Source organism: Calidris pugnax, unplaced genomic scaffold (genome assembly GCF_001431845.1).
Source record: "Calidris pugnax isolate Ruff unplaced genomic scaffold, ASM143184v1 scaffold211, whole genome shotgun sequence".
Taxonomy (NCBI): domain Eukaryota; kingdom Metazoa; phylum Chordata; class Aves; order Charadriiformes; family Scolopacidae; genus Calidris; species Calidris pugnax.
In genome coordinates, this window is record NW_015091083.1 from 5013698 (window position 1) to 5040229 (window position 26532).

The 26532-nt window shown below is 37.3% G+C and overlaps 1 long non-coding RNA gene across 1 annotated transcript in view; it reads left to right on the plus strand.

Moving 5' to 3' along the window:
• Positions 1-1459: 1459 nt before the first annotated feature.
• LOC106897094 overlaps positions 1460-26532 on the plus strand; it is a 30651-nt gene continuing 5578 nt past the window's right edge. The window contains exons 1-2 of the long non-coding RNA XR_001413717.1: positions 1460-1576; positions 24604-24747. This is a non-coding gene — a long non-coding RNA (uncharacterized LOC106897094). The remainder of the gene's footprint in view (positions 1577-24603; positions 24748-26532) is intronic.

Genomic DNA, 26532 nt, shown 5'->3' on the forward strand with positions numbered 1-26532 from the left:
GTTCCAGCACTTGGTCTTGAACAGAAGTGGTCATAGAGATGAAATGGAGCCCCACATGTTCCTTTCTACTAAAATGTTGGAATTCATATTGGAATTTTTGGATCCACGCCGTCCTGAAATTTTTAGGAAAGTTTGGATTAAGATCTGAATTTTATGACTTATTTCTATAATGGTTTTGAACTGGATGCCAAATTTGTGAGGCCTGCCCTGCATAAGTACTTGGACATTGGCCAAATGCTTGGATATTATTGCCTTAAAAACTAAAAATAATTTTCTTAATAGAGAATACCTCTGTTCTGAGACTTTTTTTCAAAACAGCTGGTCTGGTTACCACAGCAGAATAAAAATGGGAATTGCATTAAAGAATGTGTGTTAGAAATTTTGTAGTTTGATTTACTATTTATAGATTTGCAGGTCATCATTAATGTTCCATAATAATACTTCACCTGGTTATAATACATATTCATTCCTTCAGGTTTCTAAAGCCCTTTGAGAACCTAGTAAAGAGCCGCTAGAGAAGTGCAAAGTGTTACTAAATGAGTTTAAAATTCCAGCTGTTTTTCCTGCAATAGATTTTGCCTAAAGTAAGACTGAATATTAAAGAAAAAAATAGTCCTTTTTCTAAAGTGGATCTTTGCTGACAGCCTGATAAAAGTACGTTTCTCGGCATGCTGTCCATCTCCTTTTCTTGATGATACTTAATTTTACTTTGATTCAGTTATTACTTCATTAATTTAATAATAAAAGTTCACCGAGGCTCACACTTGTCTCTCAATGTAAATCTTCACTCCAGTAAAAATGAAGTAAACCTCTCCTTTCCAGTCAGAAATTGAAGTCTTTTTCATAAATATTGGTATAGTGTTTAATAATGTCTTCGGTATAGAAATCATGCCTCTCTTGACTAATATGTTGGTCTAAGAGCTTCAGAGATATAAAAATAGAATCCTTAGCTCATTACCTTAAACCTGGCATTTTCTAGATGCAGTGTTCTGCATGGCTTGGTTTTGTTGTGTTTGAAACCATAGTATTTCTATTACTATAGAACCTGTTGAAACCCAGGCTGTTAGAGTGCTAATGTAAATTGTAAAAAGGAAACTAATTTGTGCTGTTTTCTTAGGATACAACCAGTATTATTTTTTTTTTTATTTGAAAAATAAAAATTACAATGATGTAAAGGTCCATGAATTAAACTGCAAAACTTTTATGTAACAAGGACAAAAGCCACCTGAAAATATGTGCAAAAAGTGTTTTAGACTGCAACAATGAACTCTTTCAAAACAATGCTGTCACTGTTTCAGTACTTTAAAGTGACACTGTGATTTTCAAGTATTAATAAACATCCAGGGGGAGCTAGGGAGTAACAATTTTGCTTTTTCTAATGGTATATAAGGAAATATGAATACAGAGAAAAGTAGTGTAAATGACTAATTCTTGTTTTGGGTTTGGGGCTTTTTTTACTAGGAACTTTTGATGAGAAACTGGTCAGCCATTCTGAGAGTGGTGGAAAGCCTGTCAAGGTCACTGCCAAGGACAAGAGAGTCAATTAGTATGCAGATCAGAGCCAAGGAGTTCAAAGGTATTGTTCCAATTCAATCACATTAGCCAGGCCAGTAATGAACAAACGGCATGACCTTAATCAGGGAGCCTGAACCACTCACTGAGGGGAAGTCTGTGTGTCTGTGTCTGTACTGGGGGGGAGACAGGAGGAGGGCTTAGGGTGGCAAAAAGGATGTGGTTTCTTTTGTTGTTGTGTTTTGGCTTGGGCTTTTTTTTTTTTTTTTTTTTTTTTAAAGGGACAGCAAGCCCCCTTTGCTTAATTAGCCACCAGTAATGGAAACTTATTTCTGGATCCCCGCGTTGTGAAGTACAAATTTGCTTTTATTTTTGGGTGATAACTGTACAGGCTCAAACAGACAGGTGGCTAGAATATTTTAATAAAATACATTCAGTGATATGCTAAAGGCTATGCAGGAAGGGAGAGATAACCTTATGTAAAACACCAAACCAAATTTTGCAATTACAGTTTCTCTCACACTGTGCTAATTTTCTTAAAGTCTACATGCAAGGAAAATTCTGGGTGATTTTTTTTTCCCTTAGACATAACATAAAGTAATCCACACTCCAGTTAATAATGGAAAAATATTTATTTAGAACAAAAAATATTTCTTTAACACTTTCAATCTGACAAATATTGTACCATACATAATTATATTTTAGATATCCAAATTGCTAAGTTGTTTCATATGCTCAGCACAATACCCACTGCGTGTTTCAGTGTACTCGATTTAGTACAGTCAAAAAGCAGCATTCTGTTATATTCACCTTAACAAATACCCACTCTATTATAAACTCACAAAATATATCTCTCTGCTATTTTTCATGCATAGGTATACACATTCAAATACTTTTACAGAAATGTGTACATACCAATGACAAAATAATAAAATGACAGGACATATCTGTACTCATTTATATATTGTAATGTCTGCATGTTTCTGTAAAGTGGTTTTTGAATGCATACTTAGGACTCCATTGAAATTTCCACGTAAATCAGAACTATGTGCCCTTTTTTCTAAACTAATGATTGAATTTGGTAGCCAAATATATTAAAATAACCCTTCAAAAGATAACATCTTTCTCTGAATAATGGAAATTGTAAACATATACTTTCTGCATGTGGAAGGATTTTTTAAAAATTGCAAGAAATCAATATTAACCACTGAAAATGTGAATGGTTCTTAAAATTCACATGGTTTGCCTACAGGTTATTGTTTTGTGTTTATAGATACAATAACTTATAAGTTTCCTCTGCCTCTCTGGGTAACATTTGCTTAACAATTACTTCAGCTGGAGCAGATTATCAAAGAAAACTGCAGGCTTCATTGGGGAAACTGTTTGCAGAAATCACTTCATTTCTCTATAAATGAATCATGATCGGCAACTAAGATTTTAGGAATCAAAGGGGGGGTTGGTTTTTTTTCACTCTCTTCCTCTCTCTTCTTTACTGGGGAGGTAGTTCATCATATCTTACTAAAACGGAAGATGCATAACAGAAAAGAAACTATTCTGGGCTATGAAGCACCCTAGGGGTTCATGAATGTTGGGGGAGGAACACTGATTATACAATGCAATAACATATTGAGACACTATTTCAGTTTTACACTTGGTATCAAGTAAATACAGGATATCTCACCCATGAAGGGTGATTATCTTTCATGAAGGGAGGAAATGAGTTATTAAGGTCTTTCTCAGGAGCAAAACAAGGATAAGAATCTTTATTAATGTAAGAAACAATCTGGTTTTTTGTGGTGTTTTCTTTTTTTGTTGTTGTTTTTTTTTGCTTTTTTATTTTTTTTCCCCTACAGTAATATACTTCCTTTTTAGCAAAGATCTGGGGTTTTTTTTGTCTTTAAATTGCCTATATCTCAAAATGGAACACGCATCAGTTTTAGCTGACACCACTGTACTGCTTGAGAATATTGTTATAAAACATGTGTTTATTGCCATTTTTATCTAGAACACAATTAATAACATTTTTAAGTATGCAATGTCTATCTAGTCCCATAAAAACACTTGTAAAGTATTTGATATTTTATTTGAAGATATTAAAAGATTGTTTAAAAATAAACATATACCGGCAGAGCAGAATTTTCACATGATTATTCAGACAGTCAATAGGTCTTCTTTGATCATATTATTATGATGCTTCTGCTGGATTTCAGTCTAAGACAGGCGTATTTTTTCCTGTCTCTCTCTCTCTGTCTCTCTGTCTCTCTCTCTCTTTTTTCCCCCCTAAACAAGGTCATAGATTTTTTTAAATGAGGACTAGAAGTTCCAAGTACAAGATTAAGTAAGTTCTAACAGTGTTATAAAAGTAAGTGCTTTTTTCTATAATAAAAGGTGTTTAAAAGGTTCGCTACAGCTTTAAACAGAATTACAATTTACTTCTTTCAAGTGTCCAGGCCATAAATTCTTCTCAATTCCCTCTCTCTCTCCTTGTCGGAATTAATGAGATCAGATTTGATCAGGGCAGTGATGTGTTCAGAGCCAAATCACACAACAGCGCGCGTGCGGTAATGGAATTTGCATCTAATGCATACATAAATCAAACATCTTTCTGGACATTTTCATATGCATAATGTCATTTCATCCAGTTCTCTCTGTGCAGAGGGGGAGATTTTTCTCTCTGAGAGAATGACTTTCTTTAATGCTTTCATTTTATTTTCGCTGACTACAATCCCTGAGAATGCGCTCGGTCGGAGAATCTTTCGGGGCGCGGTTGACAGTTCCTTTTCCAAGAGGGGTCCTTCACATTTATCATGCCTCTTCCTCGGGGGCTTTGTTATGCAAATGTGGCTGAAATTGATAATTCCAAAGTGCTTCATTTCGGTTCCTTGGCGGTTGGAGATGGTAGATAAAAAGAAACTGACAAGACACACTGATTGCCCTCAATGCTTGTAACTCTCTTGCTAACAAGGCTCGATATTGTTAAAAATTCCTATTGTTATCAGGGTGGCAGTTCCATTATGCAGGCCTTGCAAATTTCTCATTTGAATATTAACCCTTTAATCACCCTGATCCCCTCCCCCCAGCCCCAAATCAGTTGCCGTTGAATGGGTCAGAACACAAACCAGTAAATTATTGCCCTATTAGTACTGCAAACTGTGCTGGGTTTTTTTGTTTTGGCTTGGGCTTATGTTGGGTTTTTTTTGTTTTTATTTCTTTTTAAAACTATCTCTATTAATCATTTTTCAATGAGAATTTTTTTACCTTAAAAAAAAATGCTTTAACAAACCAGGTCTAGCAGAGACAGACAGAATTGGGTTGTTTCAAGTTAGGGTTGGGAGAATATTTACATGGAAATATCTGTTTGCAGAAGTCAAATTCAGTAGCTCCTGGAGAGAGGAGAAGTTTCATTATTTTTAACTTGTGTGTGCTTGTACTTTATGTTTTAACTTAGGTAGGCCTCAGGGAGGGGATAGCGTGTCTTTATATACCAGAGTTACAGATTTTTAGCTGTCTGTCCTACTGCTGGCTACAATATCCCTGTCTCAGGCTAGCCAGCAACTAACTTCCAGCCTATAGGCAGGTGACTAAAGTAAAGAGTAGAAAAAAAGGGAACTTGAAAACTACGAGGATTTCTGGAGCTCTCTTTTTTTTTTAACCTTGAAGGACACATGCCTATAACTTCACTTCGATAGCTAGGCGCTTCTTATATTGACAGTTTTCACTTATATACTTATAAAATAGTTAATAAGTAGAAAGAAAAAGACTGTTTTGGGGACCTGCAGCTGCTGTGGTTCTCAGGAGCTTTGCTGTTATCTTCAGTGAGTGCTGCATTAGGACCTGGAAATGACATACAGCTGGGCAATGGCAAGTTCAAGCTAAGGATTAGGTCACATTGCAAAAGAGCATGACTGGTTGCTAACTGATTTACTCATTGATTAATGAATTTGTGATGTCTGGAATTTCAAACATCCCTCTAACATTTCTCCGTGTGTGTGTCCGTAAAAGGTGAATTCTTTCCCACCAAGCACATGCCTCCAGGCTCATATTACAATTATAGGTTAATTTTAGTTTGTCATTTTTCTGGGCACACCTGACATTGTTCCAGTTAAAGTAAATCTTGGTGTGACAAAGGTAAGTACTGAAGATGCTGGAGTGAAGTGGAGAAGGAAGGAATTGACACTGTAAAATGAAGTATAGTTCACGGCTAACACCAGGCAGCTGCAACAATATATTTCTCTACAATTACGAAGAAGATGCATCTCAACCAGCTCATGTCAAAGGAACATCAAAGTTTTCTACTTTTCTTAGTTCTGAAGTCTTGCAGAGCTGTGTCTGCCAAATTATAGTAAATAAAAAAGACACTTGCACAACAGTAACCTCTTTTATATTGGACCGAGGATTTCTCTTCCTCCTCCTATTAAAAAAAAAAAAAAAAGAAAACACTCTCATGTTATTGTAGGAAGTCTTGGGAAGCTCATACTTCTTTCTTTCGTTTGTAGGTGTGATAGCAGATTAAATCCATGGCAGGAAACAGTGATAATGCCCACTGTAGAGCGGTGTGAGTTACAACAGCTAAGTTTCCCATGTCGGTGCTTTTTCTTTCAATTATCTGAAAACACCCTGTTAATTTTTAATGTGTTTGTACCCTCATTCTGTTACCAAAACTGCTACCTTTCCCCCCCCTTCTTACTTCAGAAATAGATTTCACTAAACCTGGCTGCTGTAAACTCATTATATGATTCTATCATTTATTCTGTCCATTAGAGTAACCAGTGTTAGTGCTTTTCCCCCCACTTGAGTCTGTCAAGTGCTGTTATTTATGCTCAGTGGTATTAATATCTCTGGTTGTATTATGGTTGTGCACTCAAAATCACTAATACAATCTAAACTTGGCAATAGTCACTGCATCAGCTATCAATAATCAAAAAGTCTCATGCAACTTGTAAGTATTAATGAGTCAATAATTACATAAATATAATTAACGTCTTCTGCTTGCTATAAAGAATCATCAGTAATGCTGATAGCTTTAAAAAGATCTCTCTTTTCCAAATCAGAGAGCATGCCTATATTATGAACAAGAGAATTAGACGGTATGATTTTGAATGTTTCTTATTTTCAATTACCCTTGGCAATGACTCTGCTGTAACATGGCTATATAATGTTATCTGCTGTCTTTAAGTAGAAGAGGGCTTAAAAGTTGATTTTTCTTTCACTGCTTGATTTCCGTGGGTTAATTTCACCAGTAAAAAGATTTTCTGTTTTTCTGTAACAAGAAAACCTGTTAGGTAATTTGTGACCATAGAATTAGAGCAATACAGCTAAACTAATATATATGCAATGGCTTCATTATGCATAAGAGCAGGCACTCTTTACTGTGCAGCCCAAAACACACAATGCACCCATTAGAATGAAGAGGCCTGTGATGTCTCTTCATGTGCAGAGTGTAAAGGTACATGAATGTCCTTGCTTGTTGGCATTTAATTTACCAGTTGCCTCTGTAGTGGAGCCTTGGCAGATTCAGCTTGAATCTGAAAGACAGGCTGTCATACTGAGAGTCTGCTGCCTACTGCTGAAATTGAGAGGCTTGGCAGATATGCAAACAGTAACTGGGTTTGAGTTGTTTTGATTACAAGTTAAACAGAAAGTCATTGGCAGGGCCAATATAAATCTGCTGAGGTTTTTTTGGCAAAATCTGTGGAGGTATTTCTATAGATTCTGCAGAATTCTGTAACACCTTGATTTCACATCAGAGAGTGTCCACCTCTGAACCCTTCTGTGGATAAATGTGTCAGAAACATGAGTGAACATGTTTAAGTCACTGAGAGCTTCCAGATTCAGAAATATAAAGCACATTAAAAACATGCTATATCACACCACATTTGTACAGTTCTTAAATTCTGGAACCTAACATTTCATTCAGGTTCAGGTAGATTTTCAGAGAAGTAAAGTAAGGTGAGTTATGAACAGCTGAAGCAAGAGGGCAAAATAGATTTTAATGAAAGTTCCAGGTGAAAAAATGAAATAGAAAAGGATTGTATCAGCTCCTGAACTCAGCTATGTTTGTTGAAATGCAGAGAAATTTCACCAACATGTTTTTTTAAGACATTAATTGAGATTTTCTGAAGTCACTCCCTTCCTGGCATGCAATGCTTTAACAGTGCTTCAGATTGGTACAATTCAGTCTGCAACTGGCTTTTTTTCTCCCCATCTTCAATAACTTTTCCTGAAACATCATGTTTGACCAAACATCCAGACCTACTAAAATCCAAATGCTCACCCCAAATGTATTTCTTTACAGAGTTCATTTGTTTCCCTACCTAATCTGCAATATTGAGTTGATAAAAGTAACCCAAACTGACATTGTATAAGCAAAAAAGGAGTCTGTACGCTTTAATTATATGCGCCTTTACAATGCAACCTCTGCTTGATTCCAGCTTAGTGTTTTGAACACTAACACATCCTTTACTGAAATTGCCTTGCAATTTTAAGGCAAAACCACGTTAATTTTGGAGGGAGAGAAAAGAATACATATAATTGTCGCTCCTATTGTTTCTGTCTGGCTGGCTGTAGACAGATTTCTGCAAGGCTGGCTAGCAACAATGCGTTGATTTACAGAGGCAAGAATATCTCCACAATTGCAAGGGCTAAGACACCTTTATTTGAGAACTGAGAATCTGCAAAATGTGGCAAAGTTCTTGGAAAGAACCCAAATGTATGGAATCTTTTTTTCATCTTTTTTTTTTTTCTCTACTTGTATCTGCTACTTTGCCTATTACAGCTTTCTAGGCAGAAAAAACCCACCCCTGAATTTGCACATATTATTATATAGATCATGCTAAATTTTACAAGAACCTAATTTGGACAAATTGATTAGAATATAAACATCGTTATCTAAGTGCTCTTTATTTCCAGATCTGGCAAACTGAAAAAGCACATTATTTTCCTGAGATAAGTAAAGGTTTGTTTTCTTTGGAAATTACTTCACTGATTTTCTCGTACTGAATGTTCCTTTCCCTTGAGCAAATGGAATAAAAGAGTGTATATGAATGGGCCATATTGCACTCTGAGTAAAAGGGATAACAATAGCATTTTAGGAATTTCATTTTCAGATCCAGGTTGAAAAGATACACTGGTGTTTTACGTCCTTTCACTGTCTTTCACTGTTCGATAGACTTCTCTTCAAAAAAGTGAATTTAGGAACCTTTAAACAGCATGCTCCCCCAACACTGCAACCCAATGCAAATTTTTAGAGAATGCTTACAAATGTCAAATCTCTCTGAAAGTGATATACTTTATTACTGTTCTTTCTTATAATACAAACATTTCAGTGCAGCTCGGATCTTATTTTTCAAAATACACAGGATTTTGATATATGGACAACAGGAGAATATGTATTTTAGATATAATGCTATAAGTGCTTAAAAGTTATTTCTGAGCTGATTTAACATGGAAAATCTCCAGGTAGATTAATTTTATAGGCTGCTTTTATGGGTGTAACATTTCAAGATGAGAAAGCCGTGCTTCTGAAATTTAGTTTCGGCAGATTTCATTGGCACCTCCATCTCCATCTTTTATTACCTTAAAGTTGAAATTTAATCTCATTTTTTTTTCTGATTTTTACTTAATTCCTCACTGAAACGGCTGGGGCTGTATTTTTGTGCTCAGGTTCTGTTGCTTATATTGCTGCCTCATTATTTACATCCCAAGGAAAAAAAATAATTCATTACAATAGAGGTACTTAAATAACTATGCTTAGAAATTACCTATGATGCCGACGATTTTTACTGAGACAGGCAGGAGGTTAACCTAGAAGGAGGTTGAGCAGATGTCCCCCAAAAGCCTCTTTCCAAATAGGTGAGTTAATTCACAGAGGTAAGAGCAAGCTGCCCCGAAACCAGTTGCTCAATTGTGGGAAAGGCAGAGCCTGAAACTGCACTCCATGCTTAGGCAAAGCTTCCAAAAACCCATGACTTTTTAAAGAAATACCTATTTCTAGCATTGCTAACAGGGGCTGTGTTGCAGTAAGAGGATGTGGGCTATAGAGAAGCAGCGTGTTTAGTGATGTTTCTGTATGACTCTTAATACAGATTCAACACACACTTCACAGATGTGTATAGCGAATGCCTATGAACAATAGTACACATTTGCGTATTATATACTTTTTTTTGTATTTCTGAAACATACTCCAGAATGCATTGCAACTCTGTATGAAAAGGGGCTTTTATGCATGTGTTAAGAATGCTTTATAAATCACAATACCTCAGCCATTTGGTTGGTAGTTGTTGTTGTTATTTTTTTCTTTGACTGTACTGCAGAGATAGTCTGTATTCTGGCCTGATGGCCTGCAAAATTACTGAAAAGGAGGAATATGTTTTTAGATTTCAGGAGTGCAGGTGAGGGGAAAGAAAAGGGAAGGATTTTAAATCGGAAAATATGTGTGGGGGTGTGTGTGTCTTTGTGTGCGTGTGTGAGTGCATGTTTGGAAATTCACAAACTAACACTTTCAGGCTAGGGTCTCAATTTTTATGACTGAATTACATACCTTAAAAAATTGGTCTCACTAATATAAATGCTGAGAAACTCAACTATTGTGGTGCCTGGTGTAATAAAGAAATTCGCTGGGAGAGAATGACAGAGATACAAAACACTAAAGAATGATGATTTCCTCACTACCAATACGATTGCATAAATTAGGTGTACAGAAGTTCCCAATGATTTATAGCACTTGAAACTTACAAAAAATGATTACATTTGATGTTTCCTTAGAAAATAAAAAAAAAAATCTGATGCTTATTCACAGAGTGGATAAAAGAATCAGGAGCTAAATTCGGATTATAGCAGCTGTCTTGTAGAGATCTTTGTATACCTTTTATATGAATTATTTTCTGCAAATTCTCCTTGAAGACATACTTCATTAGCCAAACTTGCACACACTATTTGTTAATTTGGAAAAAAATCCTTTTAGTTTTTCTCCTCTTGCCCTCCTCACTGTTAGCCTATTAGTGGAAGTGGCATTTTATTGATTAGACATTTAATAACCATATTCTTCAATATTTGCTCAAATATTTAACTGTTTGCATGGTAACTGGTGTAAAGGATCCTAAGAATGGTACAACTAAAATGGGAGAATGAAGAAATGTATTGGCTATGACAAGAGGAAGTAATTGCTTTTCCTCAAAGGATCAGATGCGGTATAGTTGTTTGAAAAACAATCTAAACAACATTTTGTTCACCATTGATTTTAAAAGCATTAAAATTAGTTTTTATGCAGCTATACTCATTAAGCTTTTATGTATACTGTGTAGGGTGAATAGTTAAGAAGCAATAAAGCATTCTGCAGTAAAATATACTTTGCCAGTTGTCAGAAGAAATAAAATACATAGATTCAGAATGTTTGTTTCCTGTAGAATATTGTGATATTTCCCATGTTAATTACAATCCAAATAAAGCTATTTTATTTGTGTATCTTAAACAGCCTTGTAGCTGTAGATGACTAATACAACTGTTATTGAAAGTGTTGTGTTTGGAGGTTGTGTGTTCATACTGATGAGAAACAAGCATCAGCCACATATATCCCAACAAATCTTGCATTTTAAAACTAAATCTCCACTTAGAAATTAGTGTTCAAAAATCTTACTGTAATTTTTAAACTCAATAAGCAGAATAAAAGTGCCATTCTGTGCAATTTTCTCCTGTATTACCTTTAGTTTCTCATGTTGATATCTGCATTCATACATGAACTAGTTCCTCTAATTTCACTGAAGTAGTTAATGGTTTATTAAAAAAAAAAATCTGGAATACAGCAGCAGACTAGTGCCCAAAGAAAGGAGCCTTATTTGGTTATCACTCATAAGAGCATAACCTTTTATTTTGTATCTCAAAAATGAAGAGAGGAGTACGTGTACAGTACAACAACATGCCATCAGAGAGAATAATGCATATAAAAATGAATTCCTGTTATTGTGTTCAGGTGTGTTTGTGAATAAAAAATGGAATTTTGAAAAGTCAATTAAATTCTTTAACACCAGAATTCTTTAATGTGGAAAATTTTGCTAGACAGTTTGTCAGTATTGCTGTAAGCACTGTGCTGTGATCATAACTAGTTTCCTCCACCTATGACTGTTAGATGGCTCAGAAATGCATTACAGCTTCCTGTTCCAAAAGAGAAGACTATTCTTGAAAATGTGGAAGTACTTATAAAGTAAATAAGCTTTAATTAAATATCATTGTCTAGCATTAATCTTTATAGCTTTGTTCCCTATGGAAATAAAAGTGGATATTCAATTTGTTTTGATTATGCATGAATTTTAATAGAAGAGTTATTTGTATATTGCTGTGTTCTTCAAGATAGAGGCATATTTGTGTCGACATAAGCCATTAAGGAGCAGCTTCCTCATTAATGTGAAATAAGAGTGACTCATTTTTGTTGTATATAAATAGATTGACATTTAGAAAAATTAAGTATTGTTTTAAAGAATAAACAACAGTTCATATGTGGCTGGTGTAGCTTTCCCTTTCAGACTGAAATCCCAGGTATTTTTAGAGTTAACTATGAAGTGAAATAGAAAGTGTTTCTACTGTTAAACAGGTATTATTTTTGGTACTTGTTGTTTGCAAGGGTCTTTGATCCCACAAGTCAAGATATACTCTTGTCCTAAACCAGGGTCTGCATAGTGGGTCTGTATGTACATGCATGTATAAGAGGGATCAGAGCACATACTTAAATCCTGCTTTCATAATAGCTTGGAAACTCCAGTCAACAAGGTATCTTCACCCTCATGAAATTTCACTCGGCTTTACCAGCTTCATGTAGGGGAATTTCGGACAACCAGGTCAGGAAAGACCACCAAAGTCTAACTCAGTGCTAGGGCACTATGCCAGGGTCCATCCCACTTCATCAGACTCTTGCAGCTCTCATCAACAGGTCCTCTGCTTTTGACAAAGGGAAGTTAACTCACTTTTGGTAAAAATACACCCTCTAGTGCTGAGCTAATGGTGTCCCCTGTGTTAATTGTTGCTGAGGGGAAAACAAGGAGGAAAAAGATGGTCTTTCCAACTCCTCAGTGTTGAAGAACAGTTTATGCTCTGTCCTCTAGCAGTGTAGTGAGAAGGGTGGTTTTAATGTTGAACAAGGAGGTAGACCATAATCACTATAATAATGAAGTTCTGCATGGCATGGCTTGAGGATGCTTGTCCTCAGGGCAGTAAACTGTGGGGTTTTTTTGTAGACGTGCCGTAAGACACACTTTGCCACTACGCTATGGCTATGCATTTGCAGGAGATGTCAGAGAGTGTTTAAATAATGTGTAATGGCATGTTGCTCTTTCATCACCTTGGGAAATGGCTCTCCCCTGTGACAGTCATTATATGCTCAGTGCTGAACCTTAGAAAACACTTTTAATCCTGTCTGTTGTGCCCACACAGCTAGGCCAATGCATACATTCTGCACAGAGGCATTATCCCAATGTATAACGTGATGTTTAGTGCTGGAACCTGAACAAGCTGCACCAATACAGACCCTATGGCAGAGGCAGAGCCTTGGGCAGTTCCATCAAGGTAGATGGAACCCTGAGCCAGGGCAAGGTCCCCAGTAATTCCTCTCACAGCCTGGTTTTCTACTCTGCAAGCAATGTGGAAGGAGAGGAGCAACAACAGATAAACAATAGAGCAGAACACCCTTTTCTAAGGAGAAAGCAGAGAAGTGGCATTCCTCTCATTCTTTCACATATAATTTCCATTATGGTTATTGGAAAAGAATAGGAGTTTCAAGACAATATTTTTGGATATCTCTTCCTGCCATCGCATTGTGTATGATCAGGATGCCTCACTTCCTATACAGTCAACAGAAAGGGGCAGGTTGTTAATGCTGGTGTTTTAACTTATGCTTCAGAAACTCTACTGGCGATGCAGCAATCCTTGACACTGTCAGAGGCTGGACAACAGTGGAAGTAGTGTCTTACTGGGTGGCATTCAGTGAGTACATTCCCCTGACAGTCCCTCCCTTTCTTTCACTTAATGGAATGTAGGAAACTGGTGTTGGGGATGTTGACTAAGTCGGGAGTGTCACAGCCACAGGGCACAAGTGTGCTCTCCACAGGTGTGGGAAGAACTTCAAGAATTGTTTTCAGAAGCTGGGGGGGGGCAAATCTAAAACTTCACCTGCGTATCCCAGGCTATAGAGCTTCCTTGGATTTATTCTTGCTTCAAATCTAACAGTTGTGGTTGGGTAAGATCTTTTTTCAGCTATCAAATGACATTTTTACTAGTTGTAGTGTTTGTACCTTAAACCTCACTGAGCTGTTTCAGTACTCTAAAAACTGATTTATTGCTTTAGTCTTTAGCTATTGATTTTTTGCAATCTTTTTTTTTTGTTCTCCTTTTTTTGCTGGATGAAGATTCCCTTTGTATTAAGTTCCTATTATCTCTAGAGACATGCCTAAACCATAATCAAGTTATCTCTTGCATTTCTCTAAACTAAATAGATAGTTATTTACGTCTTTCATTCTAAGGTCTGTTTTCTAGTCCCTTAGTTGCTCCAAAGTATTTCCAACCCTTCTAGAACTGGTCCCACTGATATTAAAAACACATGTATCTTTTCTACTTCTACTCTATATTCCCTTGTTTATTCGTCTAAGGACCAAGCCAGTCCTTTTAGCTACAATGTCACACATTAAGCTCATGAGCACCAGATGAAAGGGATTAATGGATCTGGGAGTCAATTTTTAAAAGTTTACACCAGAGTGAATGCTATCATAAAATCCTTTAATGAGAATGAATCTGTGCAAATATCACTGATGGCATCTCTTCAGCATTTGTTTTACAGTAGACATGGTTGCACATTAAATGCCTTTTGGCAAGGGACTTAAGGATTCTACTGGGAGCAATATAACATCTACCTTTTGATACTCTCTTCCTTGAGAGATCATATTGTTTCCTACTTGAACAAGTTTGTCAAAACCTGCCCTTGCTCTGAAAATGCGTTATTTTGTTAACACTCATTTTCAATCTTTCTGAAGTTGCCAGTAAAATATATTTCAATGGTCTTGTTCAATGTGGTATGAACACAGACAATTAGCAGTGGCTGGGACAAAAAAGAATACAAACAGAAGTTGAAAGTTGCAATGAAAGTGTTCATATCTGAAACTCAAAATGTTGATTATTTGCCATAATTTCTTCTTTAAATTATATCCAACTGGTTCTATTACAGTTGCTACTTCCCAGTGTAAGTGAAACTCTCTGAGGAGCAGTGATAACTCAGTGAAAGTATATGGAGGAGGGGTGAAAGAAGCACAGTCAAGAGGATGTGGTGAGAGGAAATGATGAAAGGCCATAATAACATAGCAGGAAACAGCAGAACATGTGGCAAACATACTGAGGACTGCATGCATTTTATGTGTCAAATTACCTCCAAAGAGGTTCTTTGGAATTTAAAGCGTAGTAAGAAAGCATACTGCAAAGCTCACAGGACCTAATTAGGTGGGACAAATTAGTCTGCAAGACCTTCATAATCTGTCTAAAGATGTGGGTGTAGTAGTAATTTAACGAGCAGGTTATTATGAGTGAGTGTCTGAAATTCCAGTTGTGCCACATGTAAAAGCTTATGTGCAATAAACAGAAAACTGCTAGAGGTTTTAATGCATACCTGAAACAGCAGAGTGACATAAGGGACATAAGGACAAGAGGAAAGAGTTCACAGTGGTTCATTTGGGCAAACTGGGCTCAAATGTCTTTGAATGTCTATAGTTTAAGAATAATAATCAGCAAATTCTGTATTGTCATGATCAAATATGTTTTCTGTGGTTTAGATGGCTCATCTACCAACTTTAAATACTTCAAGATATTTAAAAGACCCCAGCAGAAATAAGAACAGTTAAAATAGATACCACACGTGCAATGGTAGCCTTCAGTTGGGAACCACTAGCGGCAGAAGTGGATGATAAGCAGAAACAATGGCTTGTCTTTTGTGAGAAATTTCAGATGGATGGGAATAAAAGTGACTGTGAAGCAGACTTAGCAGGGACCCTCACAACACTCTTTGTCTTCTTGCTGTCAAGAAATGTGGGAGAGTGGTAAAAGTTGTAATGTTGTTAATATGGTTATTTCGTGCAAAAACAGAAAAAGGAGCTGTGGGATGATGGTTGCTTCACAGACCAGAGTCAAGGGTCTGCAGCCACCATGCAGAACCTGAGATAGACACAATGCTGCCTGAATGATAAGTTTGTACTTGCTGTCTTAGGAAATATTGTGGAAGTGGTGAAATGGGTTGTATGCACCTTTTGCTGTCCTTCAATTGCTGGTCCCTGTTGAAAGCGGCAGATTCCCACCAATGTTAACTTCTCAGCTAGTTCAAGTAGTAGGACCGTGTGTTATCCAACAACTCTGAGAAGGCATGCTAGGGATCAGGTGACCTTAGTTGTTCAATGTTTAATTAGTCCAAGCTAGTTTAAAGCATATATTGTTCTGGGTTTGCCACTTAAGCATACAGGGTGTTGTATTGCAAGAGAATATGAAAAATCTGTCTCGTGGAGCTATATGCACATACATGGGTGAAGGAAGCAGGAAGATGGTGGAGAATGGTGGTCAAAAATTTCAAATGAAGCATCTTACAGGTTATATACTAGGAAATCTGATTCTTACCTCAAGCTGAAAAAGTGTTAATAGCAGACTTGAATCATTAGACCTTAGATCAGTGATCAAGCCAATCTTCTGCATGGAGCATTTAGTGTGTTTGAACTTATCTTTAATTGTAAAAACAGTGAAAGATAGTAAAAAAATTCTGTTCTCATTGTGTCTGTCTTTTTCTTGTTTTCCACTGCCTATTTTTACTGTTTCCTTTAGTTCATGCACCTGGAGACGTGACTGAAATGTGGTCCTCCAGTAAGTCCAAGAAATTTTTATCTGCTGGGTCAAGATGTTTAGCCAGCTAGATCTAAGACATAAATAGTTTGTAATTCAGCCTGACACATTGTTACATCTCCAGAAAAACTCAGGCAGCATACTCTTTGAAGAAAAAGTTTCAAAAAATACAGGGACTAATCCCCAGCATTAGTCCCTGTCTGGCTGGAAGCGTGGTAGTGAATACAATCCTTTTTATAATTAAGACAATTTCCTCTTGAACAACAAATTATAGGTTTGTGTGAAGCAGTGTTGTCCAAAGAAGAGGATATATCTTGAGAGGTGGACTGTAGTAATTTTTTGCCTATAATTTTTCTTTGTTTTAAATATACAGTTGGTCATAATTGCCTTAGAAACAATTTGTATGGTGTGTAACAATGTTCCACTGATTCAGAAAAATGAGATCAAAATCTTCTTTGTTCAAACAAACAAAGTGTTAATCCTTGTTCTAGCTATTGATCCTCCTCAGGATCACTTCAGTCCATTGCCATGGAACCTGTCAGTTGGAGAGGCATTATTTTAAGCTTTTTTATCTGGTTTTAAAATGAATGTTTATAGAGAGCATACTTGCACTCAAAATGTAAATAGAAGTTTTACTGGAGCTCTTAAACCTCTTTACAGTGTCAGTGTAACTGTACACTGTGCACCTGTAGTTACAGGCATCAGCCTTTCTGTTGTAAGGCCTTCTATTGAAGAGAGATTTGGTTTAAGATAGACAACAAGTATTTTTGCATTGTCATATTATCTCCAAAATTCTAAATATGTCTAAAATATTTGGACATATTTATCATGTGGGAACACGCAAATGTGTATACATATCAAGTTACTTGTCTTTTCTTACGTTTCTCAAAGTAAAAAAAATTGATTGGTTGGCAATCTAGAAAGGTATTATGTGTTGAATTTTTAAATGTTAAAATAGAAAATACAAATTGTCTGGGATATAAAAAGATGCATTTAATGAATTTGTGAAGCTCTACACAGCAGGATTTCCAGTAGGTCTGATAGCAGTATGAGTCTACCAACCCACATGTACTGCAGGCAGTTGCACGAGAAAGTTAGTGAATAAAAATGGAAGCTGGTTTTATGAGTGAATATTGAAAATGATGCTCTCTTGTGTAGAGAGCACTAGTGCATTTGAAACCCTATGTGCTTTTTACATAATATGCCTCTCTAGTTAACATATAACATAAAGTGTCACAGATCTTTTAGAGCTTGATTCACTATGAAAGAAACACAGCCATCTGTAGTGTGAAAGTTTATGACTCAATTGTCCACACCTTACAAAGTGATTCAGCAAAGACATATCTGGGCCGTGGAAACTTTTCCTTCCCTTATTACATTAGCTCTTGCTTTGAAAGAATAAAAAGATCTCTGAGATGCAGTATGCATTTTAACTCTCGCATACTAAGACAGTGTGCAGATTTGAGTATGCACTTTTAATTATTATTATTATTTTTGCTTCACGGGGCTGTTTCCTGCTTCTGAGTCATATTTTGAATTTTCAAAGGTGGCTTAATAAAATGTGAAAAATGGCAAGTCATTTTCAAAGTGATGGGCGTATGGATAGATTAGATTAGACAGAAATCTGGACAGACCGTTGGAGAAATGTTGTTAGACAAAATAGGACTTCTGCAATTACTTCTAGTCCAGTTGTGACCCATTTTGTAGAGGTTACGCAGTGCTATTTTTTAGCTTTCTTTATCTTGCAAATGCAAAAACAATATGTGGAGCCTCTGTTATTATGCCATCTTCTCATCTTCTCTTATAAACTTTGAGCTAGCGTCCAAAATCATTAAGTTTGGTATTATGTGTAACATTCTCTTTCTTTCTCTCTCTCTCTGTTTATATAAAATGCATAACTTCCCTTTGATGACAGACCAGCCTAACTCAGCTTTACTTTGTATTTGTTGCAGGCAAACAGCATTCATGGGGATAGGACTGATAGACCAGCTGATGCACAATAACTACAAGCACTTCTCCATTTGCCCTCTTTATTTAGTGTTTTCGCTAAGCTTGGCTGTGTGAAGAGTTTCCCTTTAGGGCTCCCCGCACTTTTTCCTTCTTCCTATTTCTTTCTTGATTGGGGTGGATCCACACCTGACATTGTGAGCATCTGAGCTTCAGTAACTTTAAGTCCCACTTCAAGTCTTACTGAGTTCTAACACTTTCTGACAGATTGGGGCAACCCTGTTACATACCCTCTGGAGAACTGGTAAATCTTTTTGCCCTTCATGATAGCTGCCAAGTAGAAGGAGCCGAATGCACATCTAGCCTCACTTTGGAAATCACCTTGCTTCAGGAACATGCTATTTCTCTCATTTGATATTAAATCTTTGCCAGAATCCAACAGTTTCAGATGAGCCAATTTTCTGAGATAGAAGAGCACGAAAAAGTCAAAGGTATCCCTCTTTTTTTTTTGGTTGTTTTTAATCTTGGCATTCTGTTCATGGAGAGATCTTTGTTGCCAAGATGTCTGCTGCTTCTCCATCTCTCACCCTTCAGGTTTCTTAAAATAGCTAAGAACACAGAGTTTCTAAGCCCGAAAAACACACTTACTGGGAAAAAAAAGGTCTGTATGAAGTTAAAAAATATATATTTATACTGCAAGCCCTGCAGCCTGGCTTTCTGCCTACATTTGGGCATCTGTGCTGTCTCTGGATACCTCAACTGACACATGCATGCCAGATCCAAAGAGGAGGAAATAAAGGGCACTGCTGGTTCAATGCTGAGCCCATGAACACAGTGCAGTATCTTTGAGAGGTGGGTTTTGCCACCATTAGAGTCTTTTCATTATCACAGGCCTCTGGAGGGTAGGGTAGGGCTTTATTTTCTGAAATTAAAACTTCTTTCATAATACATACTGTCACTTCGAGCAGAATTCATTCATGCCTTCCATTCTCTCACTGCAGATAGTCTGGAGTATGTTTTGAGGTAAGCACATCTCCAAATGCTAATTCAAAGAAAGACATGCAGGGCATGGCAAAAGACAGAGGATTTAATGCATTAAATTATCATTTAAGTTAAGGTATCTAGAGATGGTACTGAACTCATGGAAATAGAAACAAAAGTTTCAGAAGAGTGTAGTAATTCCTCAGGTCCAGGCACAGAAAGCAAATTTTCCTCTGAAAGAAGGGAATGGGTTTTGAGAAGGAAAAATTCAAATTAGAAGAGATAATACTTGCATATGGATGAAGAATAATGATATGAGGAGAAATTCTTGATACATATGATAAGCTTCAGAAAAGTATAGGGAGTTTGGAGGGTTGAAAGAAGAGTAACTGAATTCATGATCCAAGATGCTTGCTATTTCATTTCTCTAAACTACTTCTGACTTCTTCCTTTGAAAGTCTCATAGATCCCACAAAGGATTTTATCTATGGTCAACAGAGATGAATATTCAGCAAGAAAGAAAGAAGTTTTTCCTAGATGGAGAGGTATGACTAACCCTCTTGATTGCCCTAACAGACAGTCCTGAAGCTCCCAATAGCAAACGATACTCTGTGCCAAAATTTTTTCTGATAGTACTGCTTGCCCTTGGCCCATTCCTTACTACCTGGAAACACTTGGCATTCAAGGCTTTCGGACTTCACGGGGTTTATGCAACACAGAGCTGTAAAAACATAAAGACTGTCAGCTCCAGAGATATTTTTGTCCTCTCTGCGGGATTCAAGGATAAGCAAAGAGAAGTTAGCAGAATTATGGTACTGTGTTAGGAGCCAGTTCTGCACTGGCTGAAGAGCTTGTTGAACTTGTACAATGCAGAGGGTACGGTCTAGGTGTGTTGTGCCATCTGCTTCGAAAGAAAAGGCAAGGGAGAATTTTAACAGCTGTTTGTTGAGTCAGATACTCATCCCTGATTGTTTGTGCCACAGTGGCAGATTACTGCCAAAGAAATGCATCCCCTGTTGCTTAATAGACCTGACCTGGATGTTATAAAGTTACACCTGCTGGAAACAAGCCTTATGATGTACTGCTCATAAAATGCCAGTGATTCTACTAGAGAAATGCATGTTGAGTTCATCCTTGTTTCTCTTTGTAGCTAATAGTGATAGAGCAGGAGGCAGCGGGGGTATATCCCAGCAAGGTGACTAGGGCCTGAGCATGACGCTCCATATTGTATTCAGGTTTTCCCCAAGTATGCTCAGTTTTGTTGGGTATGACATACTGCATGTGAGTCACTCATATTCTGCATGAGTCATATGTTGAAGTGTGAAAGCATTGCTGTGTCTCTGCCGTTGTTACCCGTTGCTCAGCTGCTGCCATACCACATAGCTCAAGCCAATTGAGCTCACCTTCCCAGTTTGAGCCAGCTCTCATCAGCTGCCTGAGCCCTTTAAATGTGATCCAAGGTTCTGCCCAACATATAGCAAACGTGAATGCCGTATGTGCTTGGGTTTTGGTTTGAGTTATCAGTCTGTGGGTTAGAACCTCCAAGTGTTCCTCTGAAGGGATCATAAAGTGCCTAGAAAACCGTATGCATTTTTAAAATTTATTTTAAAAATGAAAATAATTTAAGAAACGTTTTATAATACACACACATGGAGCACTGGAGAGCTAGTGTGTTTGTCTTCCTCATACACCTGACTGTGTAAGACTACACACATCGCTTAAAGATCAGATGAGCCAAGAGTGGTTCACCCCTTCAAAGTCTGAGAAATTCTGGTGCAGTCATACTCCAGAGGTCATTACTCAGTTGTGAAACATCCATTGTGGACTAACGCAGGTGTTTTTTTCACTTATGAGAAAATGGACCTTTAGTTTATAGGATGTTTGTAAGAAGTTGCAGGATTGATTTCGGCTAAAGCCATCAAGATGTTCCCTTTCATGGCTGTGGTCATCACATAGAGCCCTTGGTTATTTGTGATGGAGACATTTTGTTCCAGTTAGGTGATAATTAATGCTTCTGGATTAAATCTGTTCAATACAGAACACAAAGCAGGGTACAGTTATATTGTACCTGTCATTTTAAGTGTCCAGTGATCCTCCAACATTGCGTGATTCATGCGTCTGAAAAAAATGATTTGCCTAAAAAATTATTAGTGCTTATTCTGCCTGCAGAACCCCCTTAATTCCTGTTACACATGTCAGCATATTATGACTGGGAGCTGTCAAATTCTAATGACTAAAATTTCATTTTTCTGTCTTTTCATGCTGTGTTTGAGAACTATAGGTTGGGAATAATTCCCTAGTTAAATTTCTTCAAATGGTAAACTCAACTGTTTGTGCTCTCTCTTTTTCTGTTTTTTTCTAAATTTGTGTTTACATTAGTGCCTTTCTCTTTCCTTATGTTTCTCTAAGAGAAAAAAAATTGATTTTCTTCCCAGAACTACTGTCCATTTTAAAGAACGTAATCTGAGTTGACAGCAGACAGATTTGATGCAAAATTATTTTTTTACCCACTGATTTGATCAAAACATGGATTATTTAAAAGAAGGAGGAGGAAGAAGCAAGGTTAGTAGGAAACAAAATGCAGAAAAAACTCTTACCGTTTCATGTGGTTAAATAACCTTGACACTGGAAAATATTTTTGCCATCCTCCTTGAAACAGGAATTTGTTGACACAATGTTCAATAATAGAGATACAGGACTAATGTTAGCATACTGCAAATACTGAACCAAATAGTATCTATTGATCCACCTGTTATTATGCCTGTTACTGAAATGCTGTATGTAAAGCAAAGGAAACCAGTTTCCAATTTAAGTCATTAATAGATTGGTTTTGAAATTTATGTTACACATGTCCAACAAATCAAGAATAAAAGCATGTGAAAGGCTGTGTAGTCCGTATTGAATTACTCATTCTTTCCACAGTAAAAGCCTTTAGCTAGAGATTGACCAAAGAATTTTAAATATCTCATTATATATATGTCATTGTTCAAAGTGTCCCTAAATGGGATTAAACAATAGTCACTCAAGAGTTTCCTGCAATGTCTATTCCCCCTCTCACCCCCCCTTCCCCTCCTCACCTTGACTTAAATTAAGGCTAATGATATGTTTTCAGTGTAAGGTAAAAGAAGGATTTTCCTTGAATGACTTTCCAACATTTTCAAATCTAATTCATTGTAAGTACTTCTATCAAATGATTACTTATTTCATCTCATTGTCTTAGAGGATTTAACTCTAAAACACACATGTTTGATATGGACTTAATGACCGTGTTATAAACTGAAACCAGCTGAAGCAGTATTCGCCTACAAATTTCTGTTTGTGCTCAGAATTAAAAATAATGCTAGGACTATTTTTCGAAGAATAATAGATTTTTTTAAATGACTGTTTTTCCCCTTGCATGTACTAGTTTTTCTTGGCTGCTGATTCTTCAATAAAAGGTTGGAGATAGCCCCATGGGCTGCATGCGAGAGGGAGGAAAGGGGACAGCAGAAGGAACAGTGGAGAGAGGCTATTTTTGGATAAATATCTATTTTTTGAGTACCAACTCAATGACACTACACATTTTTAAACAAAAGTCCTATTTCAAAAAACATTCTCCTTTCCTAATCCTATGTAAAGAATATTTCTGCAACCATAGGCATAGTAACACTAAATATCTTTATAAGGAGGAAAGAAGCAAATAGTTTTGGTTTCTCACCAAAAAAAAAAAAAAAGTCAGGATAATTAAGGTAGCGAACATATTGCGCTGCTATATTGGTTCAGTCACCTGATCTGTCTCTCCGATCACTATTTGCACGATATACATGGTTTTGACGGGCTTGTGATAGACTGCTGTCTGAAATTCTTTAATCTGGGTCTCCTGTTTGGCAGTGCAGCAGACTTTGCTATTTTGGGTTTTTGAAACGGAGCCATGCTCTGGGAGGATAAGAGATAGCTGTGACTCTGTACTGACTCATCAGTAGGAAGGGAAGCCAGGTAAACTTAAAACCGACAACGGTCCTGTTGGTGCTGCCCCTTGTGCAGATGCACAGCAGAAGTAATCCCACTGAAATCCGTGGCGTTACACCTGTGTGCAAGTTTATATAGGTCTGAGAATCAGGCCCAAAGAGTTTCAGGGTACCATAATAATAAAATAAACATTCAAGCCAGCAGGAGGTATATGGGGAAATATGACCTTTCTGAGGCTTTGTTTGAGGAGGCAAAACTGCTAAAGTCCCACTCCGAGGACAGTCTGTGGTGTTGCATCAAGGAATTATTTTATCACAAAAAGGTAGATGCTGCTGAGTCTGTCTTTGGCCTGTGTAGGAGAGAAATTCATTTCATGATAAGAAAACCTTTGCCCTCTGCTCCCCGATCACAAAAGATAGCGAGGAAGACTGAGTTTTATTAAATAAATAAAATAAATAAATATTAAAAATCTTGATTTTGTACAAGGAATGAGGATGTGAGGAACAGTTTAAATACAAAATACAATGACTCAGTCTGTTCAAATCTATATTTTACCATATTATTTGCATTCTGACTTTGAGTCAAGTTGAATGTGAACTTCTTAGTGACCCTGGCTACACAGGTTGTGTATAACTCTCCGGAGTTCAGACAGAACTAAGGGATGGGAGTGCAAAAAGCAGGGGGAACCCCTGGCAGAATGGCCTTATTCCCATGGCCTTTCTACTTGGGCCTATAGACATCTCCTCTAAACTTTTTTCCCTATGTGACTTGAGAATGAAAGCTGACCAGCTGGCTTTCTACGCATGGGTTTGAGGAGGTGCATCGCTGAAGGTAGGTACCATTTAGGAAGTAGGAGCTGTCAGTTCCCTGTTGCTTTCATTTACAGGGACTTGTCAGGTCTTTCCTGTGTACTGCACGTTATTTTCATCCAGAGCATTACAAGAGTGTTTAAAAACCTTAACGTAGCTAGGATTTTTTTTTTTTTTTGAGATGAGGAATGAATCTACAGCTAAAAGGGCAAGTGGAGTCTGCAAAGTTTATATGAACATGCTATCAAGAAGAAAGATCTCTAAATCAGTCTGTACATGAAAAAATTAAGTAAACAATGTTTTCTTTACTTTGGTTTGAGTCTGTTAGCTCTGGTTATCTCCTGCTTGTGTGCACAAGGTGTATAAAGAACCTCGCTTCTTTTAAGGGGCAGGATACAACTGAAACCTTTGGGGCAGATCCTTTGCTTCAGCACTTACACTTCGGATCTGTCTCTGATGTTCAGCTGAGGGTGCAGTTACTTGAACATTGTTTTGATGCTAAAATCCATTTATGATGTTCCCCATTCGTGATCTGTAGTTTGCTGCATTCTAGGTTGAACAAGACCATTTGTGAAGACGTCCTGTGAAGTGACTCTTTGGCATAGCCTGTCTTTAATCCACGTTTGCCACAAAAGGAAAGAGCGTACCGTCAAGGAGTGCTTCTTGCTCACATCAGAGAAGCTTGTAAGCAATCAAAGTAAGCTTTTCCCCCCTCTCCTCTCAAACAGAAAAATTGTGGCAGGATTTTTCTGAGTGTTGTTACCAAACAAGAATGAAAGGCTTTCAAAGGCTGTTCCTATAAGGCTGGGTTATTCAGTACTCCTTTGCTCCTATAGACTCTGTGAGATTTCCCTTGCAAGTTACGGAGAAAGGTATTAGATCCCAAATGAGGTTACACAGATTGTCATCAAAACAAAAACAATGGGGGAAAAAAACCCATCCACACAGATTTTGTACCGTATATCCCCTAAGTCAACTGTGAATAAAATTGCTGATTTTGTTTTGCAGGAGACATGATTTGCTAGCTGTGAACGTGTAGGGCAACTGTCTTGTGTTTCTGAAAGTGCCTGCAAAAATGGAAAGATTCACAGAGTTTGCAATGAATGTTTCTCAAAATTTGCATGAGAGTGTGTAATTTGCCTCTTGTTAATCGTTATTTTCCTTCTTAAAATATTTCAGTTGAGTAACAGCAATGATACTATGACGGGGATTAGCTTTACATATTTGTTTACATTTAGTATTTATATTGCAGTCAAGCGTAGCAGCTCTCCTCAGGGACTGATGTCTATTCACTGCCTCCAGTGCAAACTGCTGAGTGCTTTTGTCCTGATCTGGTTCTTGCAGCAGAGATACTCTCACGCTTGAGGTTCTCTGCTGCATGGGAGAGTAGAAGATCAGCATCTTCCAGCTCAGGTCTGGAATGCTTTATTTTGAAGACTTTAGATAGGCTGGCCCTCAAAGGCCAGGCAGGCCAGGCCCAGCACAGGTTTATGTATGTCCTGAACAACTCATCTGAGTTCAAGCTAATCTCTGCAGGATTAAGATCCTGAAATTTAAGTGACTAACTCAAGCAGCATGAGTGGCAAATAATCTATATAACCAGTCCATGAACAGCCTAAAGGCTGAAAGCTCTTGCTCCTAGCCTGTGAATGAACTAACAAACATGGAAGACCAGCTTCAGTTCACAAAGAAAGATTCACTAATCAGAAACAAAATGGGAGTGAGAGAGAATGGGGTGGTTACCAGGATGAGAAGAAACAAATCCTTAGTAAATAGTTTCATTTTCTTAATATTTCTTTGTTGTCAGGGTGTAAATTAACTGCATGGCATTCAAAGTTATAGAAAGGCTGGGCTACAGAAGAAAATGTGCATGTGAGCTCCAAGGGCAGTAAGCAAATCTGTGAAGAAATCATAGCCCTAATGCAAAATTTATAGGAGCTTATTTCCAAGTGGGTAATAGTGTACAAATTCCTCAGGACCATAGATGAGTTAAAGGAAGATGTCATGCGGGAGGACACTGTAGAAAACAACCCATCAGCTGCTACCCCACGTGTCAGACCCAGAGGCAGCTCCAGAGCCATTAACACAACTGCCTGGGGAGTTTGACAAGGAAAAAGATTCTGACACTGGAATAATATCTGCCAGCACTTGGCATCTGTGTCCCGTGACGGCCAACCATCCTCCATGGGTACTGACACCGCTGCTGGAAAAAAGAGGAAAGGGAAAGCAGTAGCAGAGAATTATCTGTTCTCATACAAACTGGTAATTTTCACAGTAATTTGGAATCAGGACCTGGAAATGCAAATCTTTTTGTCCATGCATATCTGCAATTTGTATTTAAAAAAAAGGCAAGTATCAAAACTATATTTTTGAAAAATATTCTGGGATATTTGATTTTATAGGTATAACATAGTGAGTGACAAAAATCATTGAAATGGTATTTTTGCAGGTCTCGTGCTTCACAGAGCATACATGACCTCAC